This window comes from Pongo pygmaeus, chromosome 16 (assembly GCF_028885625.2).
Source record: "Pongo pygmaeus isolate AG05252 chromosome 16, NHGRI_mPonPyg2-v2.0_pri, whole genome shotgun sequence".
NCBI classification, from domain to species: domain Eukaryota; kingdom Metazoa; phylum Chordata; class Mammalia; order Primates; family Hominidae; genus Pongo; species Pongo pygmaeus.
This window is the reverse complement of record NC_072389.2, coordinates 26,980,800-27,004,083: the sequence shown is the minus strand read 5'-3', so window position 1 is coordinate 27,004,083 and position 23,284 is coordinate 26,980,800. Positions and strand designations below refer to the sequence as shown.

Below are 23,284 nucleotides of genomic sequence, written 5' to 3'. Positions count from 1 at the left end.
GCGTGAAACAAATCACTCAAAAGGATCGCCTGCAGAAAAACCCACAGCCGCCACCACTTGAGAGATGGAGAGAGGCCCGAGGCTGCGCCGCCGGCGGTCAGCGCGTCCACGCCCGCCTCCCGGGCTCCACCGCCCACCAGCCCCGCGCCCGCACCGCCCTCGCCACCGGCCGCCCAGGTGCCCCAGGCCAGGACCTGACGCGCAGGGCCCAGTGGCCTCGCCCCGCCGACCTGCGGACGCAGCCTCCCAGGAGCCGCTGGCTCAGCTGGCGCCAGCGAACCAGGAGCCTCTGGCGGCCCGAGGGGCGGGCCGACGCGGGACTGCCGCCCCCCTGCGTACGACCAATTGCAACGAGGCTGCTCGGCGGGCGCAGCCAATGGGGAAGAGGAGCCTTTCGCTGCTCCTCCGGACTTTCCCGCTTCCAGCAATCCCGCATATCTTCCTATTTGGAGCGCCCTGGCCGCGCCAAGGCCAACAGCGGGCGCCGGAAGGCGGGATTTCCGCACGCCAGCACTCCCACGGGAGACCGATTACGCGGCGGCAGGTGGTCGCGCTCACACAAACTGGAGCTATCCAGGGCGCGGGTCTAGTGGGGAGACCAGCTCCCCTGGGTATGAGAACAGATCTTTGTGAGGTCGGCTCGCTTGGGCCTGCAGAGCTTCCTCCTGTGTGTTCAACTGAACACAGCAAAAGTCTTGGGCAGATTACACGGAGCAGCTGTGGAAGCACTGTGCAAGGAATCCAAGAAGGAAACAGACCTCCAGCGACCACAAAACAAAATTGAAGAAATATAAAACATATAGGCTGGGCATGCTGGCTCACGTCTGTAATTTTCAGCCTTTGGGAGGCCGAAGAGGGAGGATCCCTCGAAGTCGGGAGTTGGAGGATCCCATGTTGCCAGACTGGGCAACACAGCAAGACCCCATCTCTAAAAAATAAAAATAAAAAAATTTAACAATTGGCCAGGTGTGGTGGCACACACCTGTGATCCCAGCTGCTCGGGAGGCTGAGACAGGAGAATCGCCTGAGCCTGGGAGATCAATGCTACAGTGAGCTGAGATCGTGCCACCGCACTCCAGCCTGGGAGTAAGATCCTGCCTCTAAGAAAGAAAAATACCGGCCGGGTGTGGTTTCTTATGCCTGTAATCCCAGCACTTTGGGAGGCCGCGGCAGGTGGATTATTTGAGGTCAGACGTTCAAAACCAGCCTCGCCAACATGATGAGACCCGCTTCTCTACTAAAAATACAAAGATTAGCTGGGTGTGGTGGCGCGTGCCTGTAATCCCAGCTACTCGGGAGGCTGAGGCAGGAGAATCGCTTGAACCCGGGAGACGGAGGTTGCAGTGAGCCGAGATTGCACCACTGCACTCCATCCTGGGGGACAGAGGCTGCACCACTGCAGCTTTGACTTACCGAGTTCAGGTGGTTCTCCACCTCAGCCTTGCCAGTAGCTGGGACTGCAGGCACATGCAACCACGCCTGGCTAATTTTTGTATTTTTTGTAGACAGGGTTTTGCCATGTTGCCCAGGCTGGTCTCGAATTCCTGGGCTCAAGTGATCCGCCCGCCTCAGTCTCCCAAAATGCTGGGCTTACAGGTGTGAGTTGCTGCACTCGGCTAATAGTAATGAACTTTGAACAGAAGGAAAGATGTTATTATTTTGTTGGTTATGTTTTATCTATATTTTCTAATTTTTCTAAACATGTAAAGATAAAATTCTAAAAACTCAATAAGACCTCAGAACAAAAAAATTAGAGTATAAATATTTATTTTAGTTAACTTGTACAAATTTGGTTTCTGGAAAAAGAATGGAATAGATTTCCTGAGAAAAAAAATACACCACTTTGGCCGGGCATGGTGGTTTACGCCTGTAATCCCAGCACTTTGGGAGGCCGAGGCAGTGGATCACCTGAGGTCAGGAGTTCAAGACCAGCCTGACCAACATGAAGAAACCCCTGTCTCTACTAAAATTACAAAATTAGCCAGGCCTGGTGGCACGCACCTGTAATCCCAGCTACTCAGGAGGCTGAGGCTGGAGAATCCCTTGAACCCAGGAGGCAGAGGTTGCAGTGAGCTGAGATCGCACCATAGCACTCTAGCCTGGGTAACAAAAGCAAAACTCTGTCTCAAAAAAAAAAAGAAAGAAAGAAAAGCAGACTGGCTGAAAGGATTAAAAAACAAAATATGATCCACCAATGTGCTATATACAAGATAAATATTTTAAATACAGAAACGGATTGAAAGTCAAAGGATACAAAGATACAATTAAAATAGTAACCAAAAAAGAGCTGAAGGGGCTGTACTAATATCAAATGTAATACACTTTAAATTAAAGCAGGGCTGGGCATGGTAGCTCACGCCTATAATCCCAGCACTTTGGAAGGTGGAGGCAGAGAGATACTTGAGCCCAGAAGGTGGAGATCAGCCTGAGCAACATGGCATAATCCCATCTCTACAAAAAATACAAAAATTAGGCGGGCATGGTGGTACCCACCTGTGGTCCCAGCTATTTGGGAGGCTGAGGTGGGAGGATCATGTGAGCCAGAGAAGTTGAGGCTGCAGTGAGCTAAGATCGGGCCCCTGCACTCCACTCTCGGCAACAGAGTGAGACCCCGTCTGAAAATAAAAAAAATCAAAAATGGGGTTGAGAGACAAAAAAGGACATCCTTTTTTTTTTTTTTTTTTTTTTTTTTTTGAGATGGAGTTTTGCTCTTGTTGCCCAGGCTGGAGTGCAATCGTGTGATCATGGCTCACTGCAACCTCCGTCTCCCGGGTTCAAGTGATTCTCGTGCCTCAGGCTCCTGAGTAGCTGGCATTACATGTGCCTGCCATCATGCCCAGCTAATTTTTGTATTTTGGTACAGATGGAGTTTCACCATGTTGGCCAGGCTGGTCTCGAACTCCTGACCTCAGGTGATCCACCTGGCTTGGCCTCCCAAAGTGCTGGGATTAGAGACGTGAGCCACCACGCCAGCCAAAACCTTCATTTTAAAAAAGGCTGGGTCAGGCATCATGGCTCATGCCTGTAATCCCAGCACTTTGAGAGGCCAATGCAGGTGGATCACCTGACATGAGGAGTTCGAGACCAGACTGACCAACATGGCGAAACCCCGTCTCTACCAAAAATACAAAAATTAGCCGGGCATGATGGCCCGTATCTGTAATCACAGCTACTCAGGAGGCTGAGGCAGGAGAATTGCTTGAATCTGGGAGGCGGAGGTTGCAGTGAACTGAGATTGTGCTACCACACTGCAGCCTGGGTGACAGAGTGAGATGCCATCTCAAAAAAGTAAAGGCTGGGTGCCAGATGTGATGCATAGGCCTAGTTTGTTGACTCCTGTGCTTAAGATATAAAACTCTAAAGAACAGTGGGTGGAGGGAGCTTCCCTCTAGAGGCACAGGAGTGGGCAAGTTGGTCCCTGAGCAGTGACTTTATAATAACATGTTACACTGTGTTTTTTGTTTTTGTTTTGTTTTTTGTTTGAGACGGAGTTTCGCTCTTGTTGCCCAGGCTGGAGTACAATGGCATGATCTCAGCTCACAACAACCTCCGCCTCCCAGATCAAGCGATTCTCCTGCCTCAGCCTCCCAAGTAGCTGGGATTTCAGTCATGCAACACCACACCCAGCTAATTTTGTACTTTGAGTAGGGACGGGGTTTCTCCATGTTGGTCAGGCTGGTCTCGAACTCCTGACCTCAGGTGATCTGCCCGCCTCGGCCTCCCAAAGTGCTGGGATTACGGGCATGAGCCACCACACCCAGACTATTTTTTTTTTTTTTTTTAGACAGCGTCTGACTCCGTTGCCCAGGCTGGAGTGCAGTGGCACCACCTTGGTTCACTGCAGCCTTGACCTCCCAGGCCCAAGCGGTCCTTCTACCTCAGCCTCCCGAGTAGCTGGGACTACAGGTGCACTCCACCACACACGCCTAATTTTTGTATTTTTGGTAAAGATGGGGTTTTACCATGTTGGCCAGGCTGATCTTGAACTTCTGGGATCAAGGAATCTACCAACCTTGCTTTCCAAAGTGCTGGCATTACAGGCGTGAGCCACTGTACCCGGCCAAGAATTGCTTCTTCTCTTTACCTAAGTAAAGACCTCTGCAGAAACACTGGGAGATCTTTGGAGAGAGGAGATTTTTCAAATAAAAAATTTAATACTTGGCCGGGCGTTGTGGCTCACCCCTGTAATCCCAGCACTTTGGGAGGCCGAGGCAGATGGATCACAAAGTCAGGAGATCAAGACCATCCTGGCTAACACGGTGAAACCCCATCTCTACTAAAAAATTACAAAAAATTAGCCGGGCATCGTGGCAGGCGCCTGTAGTCCCAGCTACGTGGGAGGCTGAGGCAGGAGAATGGCGTGAACCTGGGATGCGGAGCTTGCATTGAGCAGACATCAGGCCACTGCACTCCAGCCTGGGTGACACAGCAAGACTCCATCTCAAAAAAAAAAAAATTAATACTTTGGGAGGCCGAGGTGGGCAGATTGTGAGGTCAGGAGATCAAGACCATCCTGGCTAACACGGTGAAACCCCGTCTCTACTAAAAACACAAAAAATTAGCCAGGCATGGTGGCAGGCACCTGTAGTCCCAGCTACTCAGGAGGCTGAGGCAGGAGAATGGTGTGAACCCGGGAGGCGGAGCTTGCAGTGAGCCGAGATCGTGCCACTGCACTCCAGCCTGGGCGACAGAGCGAGACTCCTTCTCCAAAAAAAAAAGTAAGCAGAAACATCATCAGAAGCAGTTGAGAAGAATTCCAGGGAGTCCTCTCGGAATAAAGAGGCATTCTGAGGGATGGCTTTTTAAAATGTTTCCTCTAAAGTCATCTGTCTCATTAACAACGAGTATTGTCTAGAAGGATCTCGTTTTATTTATTTATTTATTTTCTGAGATGGGGTGTCGCTCTGTCACCCAGGCTGGGGTGCAGTGGTGTGATCTCGGCTCACTGCAACCTTCGCCTCCCAGGATCAAATGATTCTCCTGCCTCAGCCTCCCGAGTAGCTGAGATTGCAGGCGCCTGCCACCAGGCCCAGCTAATTTTGTATTTTCAGTAGTGACAGGGTTTCACTGTGTTGGCCAGGCTGTTCTTGAACTCCTGACCTCAAGTGATCTGCCCGCCTTGGCCTCCCAAAGTGCTAGGATTACAGGCGTGAGACACTGTGCCCAGCCCAAGGCTCTCATTTTATAAACTGACATGATTTCTTTTTCTGTTATGAATGAACACTGTTCTGGTCCTTCAGTAAACCCGTCACATACATTAACCATGTCATCTATAGGTACTTTTTCTGCAGTGTTAATGTCGTCATTATCACAATCACCCTGATTCAGATCAATGTCAGCTCTATCACCATGGGTGAACGAAGAAACTGGAGCCTCTTTGTCGATATTAAAAGCTTTCTTGTTATCCGCTTCTTCCAGCTTACTGACAAACTGAAGGTATATTTTTTGCATATGTAAGGATGTTTCATATTTTTCTCACTTTCCTGAAGAAACCATCAAAATCACCACCTTGTTCATTATCATCAGTGAATACAGTTGAAGGTCAGAAGTTGTGCCAGGCATGCACAGCTGTACCTTTAGTCACTGTGTTGCAGGCCCTGACAACTGCACATATGGCATCCTTTACTCCTTTTGAAACCCTTTCACACCCATACATCTATTCACAGCTGCGAGCGTATTGTTCAAGAAAGTGTTTTTATGTTTGCTCTTCATCAATCTAGGGATTCCCTGGTCACATGGCAGTGAAGTCACACTTCAGGAAAAGCACACAGCATAAACATTATTTTTGAGAAAATTGCAGCTGCAGGATGAGCTGAAGAGTTTTAAGGAGGAACAGTCATCATCCAGTCCAGCTTCCCTGAAATAAGCACCAACTACTGCTACAAAATGTTTGTGAAACCAATCAGAAAAGATGTCCCTAGATATCCATGCCTTTCTGTTAGCATAATAATTAACTGGTAAGAAATTCATGCCTTTGGGGCAGGTGCGGTGGCTCAGGAGTTCGAGACCAGCCTGGCCAATATGGTGAAAGCCTGTCTCAAAAAAAAAAAAAAAAAAAAAAAAATCAGGAGATGCTTTATCACCACAAATCTTTTTTATTTTTATTTTTTATTTTTCATTTTTTTTGAGAGATTTTTTCACTCTTGTTGCCCAGGCTAGAGTACAATGACATGATCTCAGCTCACTGCAACCTCTGTTTGCCGGGTTCAACTGATTCTCCTGCCTCACCCTCCCGAGTAACTGGGATCACGGGCACGCGCCACCATGCCCAGCTAATTTTTGTATTTTTAGTAGAGACGGGGTTTCACCACATTGGCCAAGCTGGTCTCAAACTCCGGACCTCAGGTGATCTGCCTGCCTTGGCGTCCCAAAGTGCTGGGATTGCAGGCATGGGCCACCATGCCCGGCCCTAGCACCACAAATGTTTAAAATGTTAATATCATGATTTTTCAGAAATTTCTGCAACCAGCCTGTTGAATATTCACAGTTCCTTTCAATTTTCAGTTCATCATGATATATCTTTATTTCATGATTAGTGCACAGTAAGTTGCATGTGTTCACTGCATTGCTGATGGATCCACTCTCAATACACAATGGAGATCTTCATTATCAGCTTCATGTGGTGTTTTTCTATATTTCATTAACTTCTGTTAATCACCTTCAGCACAGAACATCAACAGTTACCCTCCTGTTTCTTCATATCATACATAGTGGTCATTCTAACACCATACTCTTCTGTAAGATATTTCACACTTACACCACTGTCTAGTTTCTCCAAGAGCCTGACTTACTTTCTGCACTATACATAAACATAAATTCTTCCTCTTTTCTTATTACTCTTATCCATGGGGATATCTGCAGGCTTTCTGAAAAGTTCAACAAAAGATTTATACCACAAAGCAGGAAAAAAATTGTTTTTAATTTCAAAACACAATGAATAATGCAAGGAGGCTTTTGCCCCATGTGGGTTATTTTGGAAAACTTTCTGTTGGTGCATCCAGCCTGCACGTGTGCCATTTCATCACCTTTTATGGCTATAATTGCATGGGAAAATCTGGCCATGCATGTAAAAGATACATCTAAGCTGAAGGGAGCTGGAAGGATAGTTTTTCCCTGGGGGATGTTGAATAAACTGTGCTGTGTTCCTGTGTTCTGACTGACCCATTGCATGAGGTCAACTGTGGAATTTTCCACTTGTGGCATTATGTCAATATTCAAAAAGATTTTGATTTTGGAGCATTTTGGATTTTCAGATTAGGAATGCTCAACCTGCATTTTAAACAACATCTCTGTGGATTATGTAGGATATCAGAATGACATTTCAACAGAATATTATATAATTGGCACTACCATGTGAATTTCAAAACCACTTTATAAGCACTTCATCAATTTAGTGTCATATGGTTGTATTATTGTCTCATGCTAAAAAACTGAGAACTGTACATCTAAACAGAATTATCAAAAAATATAACAGACATGGGAGGCCAAGGTGAGCAGATGGTTTGAGCCCAGAAGTTCAAGAACAGCCTGGGCAACAAAGTGAGACCATGCCTCTACTGAACATAAATAAATAGCTGCCTGTGGTGGCACACACCTGTGGTCCCAGCTACATGGGAGACTGAAGCAGGAGGATGGCTTCAGCCCAGGAGATAGGGGCTGCAGTGAGCCAAGACAGTGCCACCGCACTCAAGCCTGAATGACACAGCAAAACCCTATCTGTAAAAACAAAAGAATAATAATATATATAATTGATTATATGTCATTATCTCTATAAGATAAAAGTATATGTCATGTAGGCAAAATGCAGGAGAATAAGATTTAATATATATGCAATTGCTTTATGAATCAAAAGAAAAGAAAAAAATTGAAAGATTAAAAATGGAATTTTGGGTATGTCCTTTAAAAAATCTTGTTACAGGTCGGGCACAGTGGCTCATGCCTGAAATCTCAGCACTTTGGGATGCCAAGGTGGGCAGATCACCTGAGGCCAGGAGTTCGAGACCAGCCTGGCCAATATGGAAAAACCCCATCTCTACTAAAAATACAAAAATTGTGTAGTGGTGCACACCTGTAGGCCCAGCTACTCAGGAGGGTGAGGTAGGAGAATTGCTTGAACCCCTCGAGATCACACCACTGAACTTTAGCCTCCATCTCAAAAAAAAAAATAGCAAAATCTTATCATGTTTTATGATCAAAATATCAAAGTATATATTTTTCTTCAAAGTAATGATGAAAACAGCTAGGCAAAGTGGCCCACGCCTGTAATCCAAGTACTTTCGGAGGCACAGGCCGGAGGATTACTTGAGTCCAGGAGTTCAACACAAGCCTGGGGAACATGGCGAGATGCTGTCCCTACAAAAACTTAAAAAATTAGCCAGGTGTGGTGGGAAGCGCCTGTAGTCCCACCCAGCTATTTGGGAGGCTGAGGCGGGAGGATCACTTGAGCCCAGGAGTACGAGGCTGCAATGAGCTAGGATTGTGCCACTGCACTCCAGCCTGGACAACAGAACAAAACCCTGTCTCAAAGTGGGGGCAGGGTGGTGACTTACACAAACCCATCAAATTAGTTAAGTTTTCTTTTTTTTTTTGGAGATGGAGTCTCACTCTGTCGCCCAGGCTGGAGTGCAGTGGTGCGATCTCGGCTCACCGCAAGCTCCGCCTCCCGGGTTCACGCCATTCTCCTGCCTCAGCCTCCCGAGTAGCTGGGACTACAGGTGCCCGCCACTTTGCCTGGCTAATCTTTTTGTATTTTTAGTAGAGACGGGGTTTCACTGTGTTAGCCAGGATGGTCTTGATCTCCTGACCTCGCGATCTGCCCGTCTCAGCCTCCCAAAGTGCTGGGATTACAGGCGTGAGCCACCGCGCCCGACAAATTAGTTAATTATTGAGGTGGCAAGGTCATAATTCCATCCCAACGTCTCTCAAAACTCCCCATGAACACTGTTCATTAAAACAGGTCCCTATGCTGTCACATCATGCCCCTTAGCCCCCTCCATCACTACCCTCCTCACACAAATTGGATCTCAATCCTAGACAGTCTCCTTCTTTTGTCTTCTTCTTGGCAGGTTCCACAAGCTGTGTCTTGTTGCGTTTTCTCTTTTTTTTTTTGAGACGGAGTCTCGCTCTGTCGCCCAGGCTGGAGTGTAATGGCATGATCTTGGCTCACTGCAACATCCACCTGCTGGGTTCAAGTGATTCTTGTGCCTCAGTCTCCCAAGTAGCTGGGACTACAGGCACATGCCACCACACCCGGCTAATTTTTTGTATTTTTAGTAGAGACGGGGTTTCACCATGTTGGCCCAGCTGGTCTTAAACTCCTGACCTCAGGTGATCTGCTCGCCTCAGCCTCCCAAAGTGCTGAGATTATAGGCTTGAGCCACCACAACTGGCCGCGTTTCCTCTTATAATTGCTGTTTCCACTCTACCTTTGGGGTTTGCTTCTCTCACAGAGTAACTTCTCAGACTAGGTTTCAATCCTCCAGCTCTCTATTTCCTTGCAGCTCACAATGAAACCAGCAGATAGCACAAAAGACTGGAAATTAAAGTGAGAAATTCCGTACTGGGTGCATCTATTAGGTGACAGAGACCTTATGGCTCATAAAACCTAAAATATTTACTATCTGGCACTTTAAGAAAAGTTTACCAACTCTTTTCCTAAATAAAAAATAGAGTAACATACTGAGGCTGAGGCACAAGAATCACTTGCACCCAGGAGGCGGAGGTTGTAGTGAGCCGAGGCAGCTCCACTGCACTCCAGCCTGGGTGACAGAGCAAGACTCCATCTCAAAAAAATAAAAAATATATAAAAAGATGCATACATTGATTCTCCTTTTTGAGCTCCATCAGACTCAAGCCTTAGGCCCCCAGGGCCAGGGAGAAAGACTTCTTTCTAAAACCCAATCACCCAAAGGTGAAAGAAGCTAGAAAAATATCTTACCGCTCAAAAAATGAACAAAGTGTCAATGCATGAAAGGTTCAGTACAGAATCTTTTTGTGATTTCCAGTAACACAGGTGATTCTGCGTACGGAGAACAAAATAGTAAGACTGGCTTCAGACCTTTTGGTTAGAGGTTCAAACACCCCACTGTCGCTGGCTAGTGAATAATCCGACAGGCATGTGGAGATGCAGCGTACCCTCCTCTCCAACCTCTTGGCACTGTCTTCTCAAAGAGTCACTGCTGCAAGTAAGGGACACACACAGGGTCAGGAAATGACAGCACCGGGCACCGGGGTCCTTGACGCTGGAGCACACACTTCATCACTGAGTGTTCCAGAGACTCACTGGGACACACACACGGAGACTTGCTGCACTCTAGTTGTTTTTCACATTGGAAAATTGAAGAAATGAACTTCTGGCTACCTCTTGGATTCACAAATCTATTTCCACCCCCTTAATGAACACACGAACATAAGATGATGGTGAGAAGCCCCTCAAATGGCACTTTCTGAAAGCCGCGCACACCCACGAGACAGGAAAGCAGCATTAGCCTGATGGGAACAGCAGTGGCGCTCGCCAAGAGGTCATGGTTTTCACTGCCTTCTTTATGCTGTCGGATATTTCCCATGTTTTATACAACAAATACTGCTTTTATACTCAAGAAAAAAACATTTTAATCATCCAAATAAACCCTAGAAAAATTAGCAACCTTCAAAGCAGAGGACAAAGTTGAACCCACACTCATCCTCTGAAAACACCACCTGGGAGGCCTGCGGCCCCGGGGGAGGAAGCTGGGGCTCAAGCCTGGTTGTCTCAGTGACAGCAGGCAGGAGCCTTCCAGCCGCCCTTCTGGGTTAGCATGCTGCTATTCCTGGCACGCTTATTTTTATCTTTCACATCTATTTTATTCAAGAGCCAAAAATAGCCATTGAAATGTTTCCTTTTAACATTTCATCAGCTGTTTCTACCCATTTCCTCATAGCAATAAGTTCCTTTTAACAAAACCAATACAAACGTGTATATAATCTTCCCACGCTAAATGCACCTGTGAGCCCAGGAGTCTGTTTTCTGGAGGGGCGCACTCGGCTGGAACACGGAATCAAATTGGAAGCCCCAGCTGGGCACTCCACTGTCACTCAAAGCCAGCTACCACTTCCGTCTCTGCACTTTTCTTTGGCTAAGTTCTAGAAACGGAAAGGGTTGACTTTGTGCCTTCCTAAACTGACTCCACTGGTGACCGTCTCTCCTTTCAACCAAACTATCATCCATGCCAATGAAATACGAACATGTTCAACAGCACACGGAGCACATGGGGCTGTGGCCTTTGGCCTTGCGAGGTCAAGTGGAGGCCGAGTGAGTCTTCCAAAGGTCCGCCATGCCACATCTGGGGAATTCACTGCTTCTCCCCCATCAGCCAGGGCTGGAAGCTGGCCTCCATCCTGGGGTGGCCGGAGGCACTGCCTCTCAGACAGATCAGGACTCCAGACGCCAGCTCTCCTCTTTATCCCCACCACGTGGAAGGACCCAAACCCCTGGCCCTCACTCCCCATCCACTGCATCAACCCCCAGCGAAGGAAACCACCACTACCATTTGCATTCCCAGCCCTGACACGCGTGGTCCCTAGACTCAGCTGTAGATGCCTGCAAGGAAACATCACCAGGTAACGAGGCTAAGCACTGCAACCACCCCAGCCCAAGGCACAAGTCTGGCCACATTTCTCTCTCATCATCGCCATAGAAGTCAATGCAGAGAGGAAAGAAATGAAGGAGCTAATCCTCGAAGCCCAGGCTGAGTCACTGGACCCACAGGGTGGGTGGAAGTAGGAATTGCCAGGAGGAAGGCCCATCGGCAACTGCCCCGGCTGAGAAAAAGCACAGACTCCACGCTCCACACCCAGGACGCCTGCCCTGAGGCTTCAAGGCACAGAAGTGGACCCTCACGAGCAGTGTCAGGGAGACAAGGGTCAAATCTTCCCCATGTTCATGAGAAAATCTCTTTACTCCCTTTTCATCATTCAAGACAGACAGACACTAAAAGCCAAGGACGTGAACACTGCTTGGTAAAAAGGAAGAAAATATAGTGAAAACCACAGCATAGCAAATCTGCCAGGTGGCATAGGACAGTAATGAACGCCATTACGTTCCAGAAAAAACACATACAGGGAATGAACAGTGAAAGCTTCTAGGAAAGTTCTTAAACAGCTTTTGTAGCCGCCATGAATATTAACAATGAGATAACGATACGGCCAATTGCTAAGTTGTGTTGAAGCGCAGCTATAAGATAACCCTCAATGGCCACACCCCAGCCATCCTGAACACATCCATCCACAGCACAAAGGTATGCCTGGGGCCTGAGCAACAACACTGAGCAAAGGGACTCCCAAGGCCACTTACAATGAGCACTTCTGTCGAGCCGCATGAGAACAGATTTAAAAAAAAAAGGCACAAAGTGAAAACACTGCAGAATTTAAGCCAACAACATTAAACGGAGTATCAATATCATAAAAACATCGATATGAGCAAAGTCAAGATTTTTATGGGTTTTGATTAGCAAATACTAATGGGTAGATGAAAATAGCTAAGTATTTCATAATCATAACACATTTGACTTTTAAAATCCAGGGAAGACAAAACGGTAACAAAAACGTAAATAGCACGAAAGATCACAGTGTATTGCCCCACTCCTCTTACCTGCCTTCTGTTTCCTCCAATTGATTGAAAACACAAGGAAAAAATCATTCAGAGGCTGGTTTGCAAGTTTGGACAGCTTTGATTTTTATCTTACAAAAATTTTGTCTTACTAAGACTTGCTGGGGGCCAAACTTAGACCGCAATTTTCCCAGCACAGCTGATACATGATGGGGCAGGGGAGGCGAGGAGCCCCCTTGTGTCCATGCCTGAAGCTGGCTACCCAACCCAGCCCTCTGGGGACACCCAGCAGGGTCAACTATTTCAAGTTTCTAAGGACACAAATAAATTTTGTTCTTGTGTCCTTGAAACAATGTAATAGATGTAACATATAAAACCACCACCAGATGGCAGTATCATAAAAAAAAGCTACAGCTAGGCGGCGGTGTCACCCAAGAAACCGCCACCGATGTCATATACCAGTCTACCACCAGATGGCAGTGTCACTCAGGAATTTATTGGCAGTGTCATATAAGAATCTGCCACCAGATGGCAGTGCCATACAAGAATTCATCACCAATGTCATATACGAATCCGCCACAAGATGGCAGTGCCATACAAGAAATAATCACGAATGACTTATGACTCCACCAGGAGATGGCAGTGTCTACACACGTAAGCAAATACTTCCCAGTCTAAGAAGTTTCAACCATTATAGCACCTGCCACGGAAAGCAAAGGAAAAAATAAAGAAATCAGGATGTGAAATTAAGTCAGCGCTTCTCTCTCCCACTCTGTCTCTCCTCTGTCCCAAAGTGGCCCCTGGGCCTTGTGCAGATTTTATGCCTAACTAGACCGACATTCTGGAATCTCAATCCCTTAAGGAGAAGGTGGTGGGAGAGAGGAGGGAGACTAAGAAAAAAGTCCTAATTGGATATTTCTTTTTTGACTGAACAGAATAAACATGGAGCAATCAACGTGTGGTTATAAAGAGGAACAAAGCTAATGAAGGATACCTGCATGTATGGACTTCAGAAATAATGTATCTGGGGATACCAAAGTGTGTTTGCAAACACAGGGGCAGACACCAAAATAGAGATGCCAAAAAGCCATGGGACAGTCTGAGGACATGATGGCCTCTGGTTACGCACATAAGTGCCAACAGACTACTATTTTATAGAGTGATGAACCTATCTATTGATCCACCAATCCATCTATCTCTTGGGTAACAGAACGGTGGTGAATGGAGGGGGTCACAGAGATGACTGCATTCAAGGGTGGAAAAGGTGAGACTCAGTCCAGGAATGTGTTCAACGTCACACAGCTAGAAGTGGACAGGGCAGGGAACAAAAGCTTGGTCTCCCAGGTGCTAGTTTGAAGCTGTTTCCACTACACCACACTGGTTCTGCTCTCTAGTTTTATTTCTACCCTTTGCCGCATAAATACTCCATAGTACATGACTAGGGTTTCTCAGCCTCAGCCCTCTTGACATTTGGGGCTGGACCATTCTCGAGGGGGAGGGGGTGCTGCCTTGTGCATGGTAGGGTGCTTAGCAGCATCCCTGGCCTACACTCGCCAGATGCCAGGAGCATCTCCCATCCCCTAGTTGTGACAACCAAAAATGTTTCCAGACATCGCCAAGTGTTCCCCAGGGGCAGGAGGCAAAAACACCCCTGGCTGAGATCCACTATGCTACACAAATTATCTAGTGTTTGCCTCAATGGAACATTTAAAACATTTTTGCTGTGCAAATAAAAGTCAATTAAATGGGCTGAACTTCAGGAACGGGAGACCTTGTTCTTGATCCTCTTTAAAACCAAAGGAAGATAAAGTTGCCATGGGTGGCTCACAAAAGCACATGGGATCAATATTCCCTTCCATAGCAGTTTGGTCTTCCAAGCAGGCTACAAGCAGAAAGACCCCAGCTCCAAGGAGGAGCTGAACCAACACCATCTGAATGGATGAGGCTCCACAGAGCTCCATGTTTTTCCATTTGAAGAACCACCAGAGAAACCAATTCAGTAGAAATGACTGATACTTACAGGCATGTCTTTTGAAATTACACAATTATTTTCACTTCCACATTTGATAGAATTATGTTCTTGAAAACTATAAAAGATAAAGAGATGTCAAAGCAACAAAAGAAGTCGAGATTTCCACTAGCTACAAGCAGACACCTGTTGGCATAATGGTCTCAGATGGGCACACACTGACGGTTCCATCTCCGCATGCACGCTGTAAAGGTCACGAACGCCCTGATCCATCTCTAGCAGCCTCTGAATGTGGAAGACTGTGTGGTTCTTGCCCTAGTTTTCAACAATTAAGTATTTTTTAAAAACAAGCCAAATACCTAGGAAAGACATCTTTGTCTATTGCAATGATCTTTCCCCAACACAGATCAGAAAGAGCAGGTGTGTGCTCTTCCCGATCACATCAATATTCCTAAATGTAGAGCTCACCATGGACCTGGAAAGCCAGCTGTCCTCAGTCTGGACCCCACAGTTTCCTCCCTGAACATAACCCTCGCCCCGCAGGAGGCCGCATCCGCACTTACTTCCACACACAGGAGTGCCGGCTGGTGGGGGTCCTCGCTCGTGCAGCCCTTCCCCATCCCTGGGGACCCCGTGTGGCTGAAGGGCCGCCACGCCTGTTAAGTCTTCGTCCCCCAAAGCCGAGGCATGTGCCCACAGTCTGTCCAGGGCACCCAGGCCTGGTCCTCCCAGCTGTCCGCCAGCTGTGCCAGCAGTGAGTCCCTCCAGGCAGGGAGGAAGGGTGTGTCCAGGGGCGAGCTTGGGGGTGACAGCGAGGACAGGGAGGAGCAGGAGGACAGTGATGCCAGGGACTGGGGTGTGTCCAGGGACCGCCTCTGCTTGTGGAAGCCCGAGGGTCCTGGGGGCTCTGAAAAGGGGGCATCTCGCCCCAGCGAGTCAAAGGGAATGAGGTCGAAGTGAAGAAGCTGGCCACCCTCAGCATCGGGCTTCTCCTACTGAGGGAGGCCATAGATGTCCGTGAAGCTGACCAAGCTCAGGGAGCCCTGGCTGGAGGCCAGAGACCCATGGCTGCTCCCTGAGGACACCGTCAGGGTGCTGGCACACAGGCTGGAATGAGAGAGCATGGCCATCTGAGATAGCAGGGCAGCCAGCCCTGCTCACCCTGTGAGCATGGAAAGGGTGACAGAGAGCAGTGGGCAATAGCAGAGACCCGTGCCCAAGTCCCGGTCCCAGTCCTGGCTGGAACACTTACTAGCCAGGTACACTTGCTCAAGCCATTCATCCCCTCTGGGCTCCCACGGGCTCACTGGGGCTGGGGTGAGAATAGTTCCCACCTCGGGCATTGTTAGGAGGAATATCTGAGAAAATGACACATGTAAGGCCCTTGACATTGCACTCTACCATATGGTCAGGGCTGAAGAATGTGCGCAGGGCCATTCTTGAGCAGCCAAATCTTACTAGCTTAAAAAATTCATATGCTTTTTAAAAAAAACTCAAAAGAAAAATGTGCATGTGTATAGATGTACACTTCTGAAACTGTTAATTAGGTTACAAAATCCTTGAATACATTTGACTTTAGGCCTCTTACTTACCCTGAAGCCAAATGTGGTTCTCTCCATACTCCTTGAGTCATACAGCAGTAGCATGTTACACATATAATGTATCCATTCTGTGTTAACAACATTTCAGGTCGAGCTCCAGCAGGAGAAAAACAAGCTACAAGAAATGAGTTCACGAACCAGTCATTGGAATGCTATGAACAAATACAGTTTTCTCTTTGAAAGTAACCTACCTTTTTAACTGGGACTGGAGGGAGGATGTTAAGTGGGTGCCTTCTTCCAGCTGCATAAGTAGACAATTCCTTTTTTCCTGAAGCAGAATCCTGTAGGTAAGAAAACAGTCGATTAGTACATTTCAAAGACAGGGAGAATATTTTCATAACAAGACATTCCACTATGAATTCCCTCTAGCTGAATCAGGTTGCAATGACCCCCCATTCTCAAAGCACCCAGGTCACAAGGGCTAAGATCACACATCCCTGGCACCCTGAGCAGGGCCTGCTACTCTGTGAAAGCGCCAGGCACAGTGCACGGGGGAGGGGATGCGTGAGAAGAGGAGTGGGCACGGGGATGGGTCAATGTGTGGGTGGGTGGCTGGGTGGGTGAGCTACAGGTGGACAGATGGGCGGGCAGCTAGATGGGTGGGTGGCTGGATGGGTGGCTAGATGGGTGGATGGGTGGGTGGGTGGCTGGATGGGTGGCTGGGTGGCTGGGTGGCTGGATGGGTGGCTGGGTGGGTGGGTGGCTGGATGGGTGGGTGGCTGGATGTGTGGTTAGATGGGTGGATGGGTGGGTGGGTGGCTGGATGGGTGGCTGGGTGGCTAGATCGGTGGATGGGTGGGTGGGTGGCTGGGTGGGTGGATGGGTGGATGGGTAGCTGGGTGGGTGGATGGGTGGCTGGATGTGTGGCTGGGTGGGTGGGTGGCTGGATGTGTGGCTGGGTGGGTGGGTGGGTGGCTGGGTGGGTGGATGGCTGACTGGGTAGGTGGCTTGGTGGGTGGCTTCGTGGGTGGTTGGACGGGTGTCTGGGGATGGCTGCTTGGATGGATGGGAAGAGGGGTAAGTGAGCAGAAGGACAGATAACTAGCAGATGAGCTCAAATGCAGAGCACGCAGTCATCTGTTCAAATTCCTTGGAACAAATCAGATTCCCTCATACTAGGCCACCTTCTAGACAAGAACAAATATCATTCTAAATGTATACAGTTAAAACATTAGAAGCAAATGAAACAAAATAGCAGCCATTGCCATCTCCAGGTTACGGGGTTGGAGGTATTTTTGTTTTCCTTCCTTCTACTTTTTTCTACTTAGTAATTTTCTAGAATAAAATTTGTTCCTACTGCAATAAAGCCCACCGCCTAGAATCGAGCCTACCATGGATAGGCACTCAATAAACAGTTGTTGGACAACTCCATGAATAAATATGTTCACCTCTAGAAGGAAACACTCCTGGTTTACAAATGGAAATGACACTGTGACGTGTGGCCACAGTAGGCCCCTTTAATACCTTCCTCTTTCCACCAACAGGGAACGGAACATGCTGAAGGGGTTTGAAGAGCTTGGCTAGGTGGGAGTGAGAGGAAACCAGACACAGTGTCCGACAGCAGCCTGGGATTCAGAGAATCCCACCTGGCCGGTCACTCACAAGCTGTGTGGCCTTAGGCAAATGTCTCACCCTCTCTGAGCCCTTAGTTTCATTACCTGTAAAAATGGAGTCCACAATCTCCAGCTCAGGGAACTGATGCTGCATAGATAAAATAATGTACTGCAAATGACACGTGATCGACAAAGAGCTGCTATCACCCATAAAGGAAACAGATGTGCCACCAACTTAGGATAAGGAAGACAAACCAGTCTGAGTTTGTTTATGAGTTTCAACCACATGCCAGAAATTCTGATGAGCCTTTGTTTCTCTTGATGCAAACAAAATTCCAAATGGTGCCATGCAGAGGTCAGCTGGTGAGAGAGTACAAGCATCGTCCTACATGGAGCCACGACACAACCCACTTTCAAGTTCAATATCATATATTGAAACCAATGCTTTCCAAAGCGTGATCCAAAGACCCCTGCGGATCCCTAAAACGCCTTCAGGGGTCCCATGAGGTCCCCTCCTTCCCAATGGCATTCAGTAGGCAGCTAGATGGTCTTCATGTGTTCACTCAAAATGACCCCATCTCAACTGGCCAAATGCACCAAGGGCCAAAGCAGCTGCCTTCTAGCAAGCCAGATGCTACAGAGATGGACAGCAAGGGCAAATAATACCACTCTTCTCACTATAGTTTTTTGTTTCAAAAAAGTTATCAGTCATAGAAATGTTACTAATATTAACACATAATAGGGTTTTTATTGTCTTTTTTTATTTGTGGAGATGGGGCCTTGCTCTGTTGTGCAGGCTGAAGTGCAGTGGTGTGATCAGAGCTCACTGCAACCTCCACCTCCCGGGCTCAAGCCATCTTCCCACCTCAGGCTCCCAAGTAGCTGTGACCACAGGCACGTGCCACCACACCCAGCTAACTTTTGTATTTTTTGTAAAGAAGAGGTTTTGTCGTGTTGCCTAGGCTGGTCTCGAACTCCTGAACTAAAGTAATCCTCCTGCCTTGGCCTCCCAAAGTGCTGGGATTACAGGCGTGAGCCACTGTGCCTGGCCTATTGTTATCTTTAATAAATAAATATTTAAAAAATTCCCCAGGGCTAACTTCTAAATTAGTAAATACTGACAGATAAAAATCCACGTAAACACTGACAGGTCCCTGGGTGGGGAAAAATGAAAAACAAAACAAAACAGTTAGAAAAAAGAACTTTAAAAAAACCAACACAAACAAAAGCTCTTTGGAATCCACTGCATTTTAACATTGGAAGGAGGTTCTGAGACCAAAATATTTGAGAACACGTGTAATAAACTCTTGAGTAGAATGTTCTAAGATTCCACTTACCTATGATATTTTAATTTTTAAGGAAAATGTTTTGATAGCTTGTACAGATAAAAGTAATGTTTAAAAAGCAATTCTGGGGCCAGGCGTGGTGGCTCACACCTGTTATCCCAACACTTTGGGAGGCTGAGGTGGGCGGATCACGAGGTCAGGAGATCGAGACCATCCTGGTTAACACAGTGAAACCTGTCTCTACCAAAAATACAAAAAATTAGCTGGACGTGGTCATGGGTGCCTGTAGTCCCAGCTACTTGGGAGGCTGAGGCAGGAGAAAGGCATGAACCTGGGAGTCGGAGCTTGCAGTGAACCGAGATCGTGCCACTGCACTCCAGCCTGGGTGACAGAGCGAGACTCCATCTCAAAAAAAAAAAAAAAAAAAAGAAAAAGCAATTCTGAAGTTCCACTGAGGGGCTTACAGAAAGGCACACTGCTTTGTATGAACTGCCTCATTCCTTACCGGTCTTTGGGTTGTATCCCTGCTTTTCAGATGAAGAAACTCACATAAAGTAGCTTGCCTCTGCTACACAAGTTCAAAGTTCGGTCAGGCTGGCTTGACCCTAAAGCCAAGGCACATTACCAACAAACAGGCATTTCCTTTACTACTGAAAAACATTTCCCCAATTTTCTGTGATACTCACATCCTATCTGATGCTTATCAAGGGCGATATCCTCAAAAACCCCATCTTTTTCAGAAGATGGGGAGCTGAGAGTTTTCAAAGGGAGTTTAAAAGTGAGTTCAAAATACATCCCTCATTGGGCTTTGGAGCTGTAACTTGGAACCCACTCTCACAAGCACCAGGACACTATTAAGTCACAGAGGACCCCAGGGGCAGAGATGACACCAGCAGAGCGTATCCAGTGGCAAACAGTGACCAGCCCCAGGAAGCGATTTGTTGTAGGGAATTTACCCAAGCCTGGTCCAAGGCTATTAACTTTTTTCTTAATGCTTTTCAGAAATTCTAACCCAACCTGAATTCTATTAGCTCAAATCCCAAATTAATAGAATCTAAATTGAGTTCCTACTGAAAACTGGCTCCACTCTTGAGTGACCAGGTAGAATTTCCAACCCATCGCTAAATCCGTCAGCACATTCCAGCTCTGTTTTCACACAGATGACATACAGATACATTCATATGTACGGCTCGGTTTTAGACTGCCTTTAGTCATGACTTATTTTCAGATTGTTTTATCTGTAGTGAAAAAAGTTTTAGATCAAATTCCCCCCTTCTATCCAATACAACACATTTGTCATTATACAAATAGGTGCATTTTGGAGTGTGCAAGAGACAGTGCATCTGGATACAAGATCACACACAAGTGCCCATGAGTGCCACATGTGCAGTCTAATTTTATGCTGGTTATTCTGAAAGTTGCAGATGACTAAAAATGTAACTTCCTTACCAAACAGGGGCCACGCTGGCAATAACTGAGACATCTAAAAACTGGCTGGAAAATAAACTGCTAGAATAAGGGTCTTAGACATTTGCCTGACTTCTGTACTTATATTTTCAACAAAAAGAAAAGGGGTTACAGTTTCCTGGCAGAAAACTGGCCAGGGCCCAACTCCTAAAGCACATAGCCTTGTGTCTCCAATTCAAAGGAAACGAACTTCAAAGAATATTTACCACTGCTATGAAAAGGAGTAGAAAAGTAAGCTAACAGATTAAGAAAATATAAAGTCTAATTTACTGTCTTCATTTACTTTACATAAAGTACTTTATTGTAAAGATGCCATTAAATTATGACAAAGGAAAACGTGACTTCAGGTTCAGCAGAACCAAATTTTTGCTTTTTGATAGATCTTTCATTTTATAATCACCCCTATAATAAAAGCAGTCATCCTTGGAAAGAGGATTTCTCAGGATGACAGGCATCTTGCAATAGAGACGTGGGGTTCTCTGTTGAACATCAGCATCTTGTATAAATGCCTGCCACACACTAACATGAGCAAGCTAAAATAACAAAGGATATCACAAGCATTGACACAAGCCTTCCGAGAGATTATCTAGGGTATGTGTCCTTCACCTCAAGCCTGCTCCCTCAGCCCAGGAGATGTGCACCAGCTCCCTCCAGAGATGACGGCTCTGAGCAGCTGGGAGGCCGCTGCACGTATCTTCTGCCAGGGCGGGAGGCTTGAAGGAGGTGAGCATCTCTCTCTTTCTCCCCCCGGATGACACCCCAGCCAGGCAAACGCCTCCCATTTGCTGCTGATAACACTGCAGGTGAGACAGGAAGACTGGGCCCAGCTCTACAGCTGGCACAGCTCAGCCTTAAGGCGCCAACCTCACTCTCTCTGCACCTGGCCCACGCCGGGTCTCCTAATGCTGCCAGCCTGTGCTGGGGGAAGCCTCCTACCATGTGGCCCCATACTTGCAAACTGCAAGCACCCCTCCATTGAAGGGAGGTGGCGTGGAGAAATGGGCCCTGTGTGTACCGGCACAGAAGGCCCAGAGCTACAAGCGCCCCACCCCCATGAGATGTGCATGCCAGTGCTTAGCACATGTGGATGTTCTTCTCCCACCAAGGTCATTTAGCAGCAGATTCAGGAAACACGCTTGGGGCGATTAGGTCCTGGTCAAGGGCTCTGAGTCCCAGGACTCAGCACCTGGGCTGGTCTCATGTGAGGCCCCCATGAGTCAAAGCTGGTCTGGCTTTGCTGTCCCCACCCTTGAACCCAGGCATCGGGGCTAACACTGGCTCCATGGAGGGCTGCAGACTTGTACTCAGGGGCCACAGCACGTGTGTGTGTGCTGGATTTCCACATGTTGACAGCAGCCACAGTCAAAGGAGCGTGGGTGTGGGGCCCTGAGATGCAGGCGACATTTGTGGGGCCAAGTCCTCCCCCCTTCACAGAGAAGCAACAGCAACTCCCAGGTCCTCCTATGCAGAACACACATACAAGAATATCAGGGGTGGAACAGAAGGAAATGTTTAGCTGAAAACAAATGCAGCCATGCAAGAGCACAGTAGAAAACTTCAGCTGCACAGTCCCTTTTACATTCAGATTCTCCTCGTGGTTGATTCCAGGTGAAGTGACAGGGCATGCCACCATCTCAGGCAAAATGAAATTCACCTGCCCAGGGCTCTGAGCTCAACTCTCCAGACACCACTGCTTCCCTGAGGCTGCCGTGAGACCCTCGTGCCAAGCCACAGACTTGTCTCCTATGAAGATGACCCATGAACATCCAAGCATAAAGGACCCCAACAATACAGACACCCATTGTGAAACAGTAGGAGTAAGAGCATCTGAACAGATCCAATCATCCAAGCGTCTATTAGAGTCTCTGTGGAGCTGCTCATGTGAGCTCCGGGGGCGAGACTTTAACACGTGGGGGAGGGGCTGCTCTCCAAAGCCCAGCTGATAGCCACAGAGAAACTGCTGCTAAGTGTGGAAGGCAGGCTCAGCCTTTGACACAATCTGCAATCTCACACAGCAAGTGGAAACCAGGACACATGGCACACGAGGAAAGGCTGAACGACCTAGTGGCACCGAATACCAAAGCCACCATGCTGGCTTTGCTTGTCCTGCGTGGTGAAGGAGCCTTGGGACAGATGCATGACAGGTGGCCAGCTTCCCAATGCCAGAGAAGAGCAGGCTCTCATGGTTAGAAATCAAAGTTGGGGAGGAAAGCAGTAGGTGGATTCCCACCATGCTCACCATGTCAGGAAAAGGGAATTCTTCCCCCCATGCAACAGAGCTGCCCAGGCCGGAGCTAGACCACAGCCTGCTCAGGGCACTGTCCCACAAAGGCAGGTGAAAGCACCAAGCACAAACTTCGGGAAGGGTGGGGCATGGTGGGAGGTGGAGGTCACCCATCTTCCCTCACTCCTTCCCCCTTATCACCTCCTGCTTCAGAGCAGAGGCTCCAGAGACCCAGGGAGCAGAAGGCAGTGTCCCCCACTGCATGCCCCTCCTAGACCAGGGAACATCCAGGCAGGGGAAGCTCTGAGCAATCATCAGGAACACCCTTCAGCCACACACAAGCCACCCCGTGGAGTTTTTCCAGCAGGCTTTCCGCTGGAGGTCCTGTCCCCGCTGACCCATCTCTCCATGGCGCTTTGTGCGGAGGTGGCCCGTGCACATCGCAGCTCCTGCTCCAGGCGCTCCCCCTCCTCCTCCAGCAGGACCACATCTCCCGCGGAGCAGCGCTGTGCAATGATGAGCTGAAGCTCCTGCAGCAGGGCCTCCTTCTCCTTGATGAGCTGCAGCCGGTCCTTGTCAGCCTCGGCCGTGCCTGGCC

The 23,284-nt window shown here is 47.9% G+C and overlaps 1 pseudogene; it reads right to left on the bottom strand.

Moving 5' to 3' along the window:
- Window positions 1–442: 442 nt before the first annotated feature.
- LOC134738210 (protein WWC3-like) lies at window positions 443–23,118 on the bottom strand (annotated as a pseudogene).
- Between the last annotated feature and the right edge of the window lie 166 nt (window positions 23,119–23,284).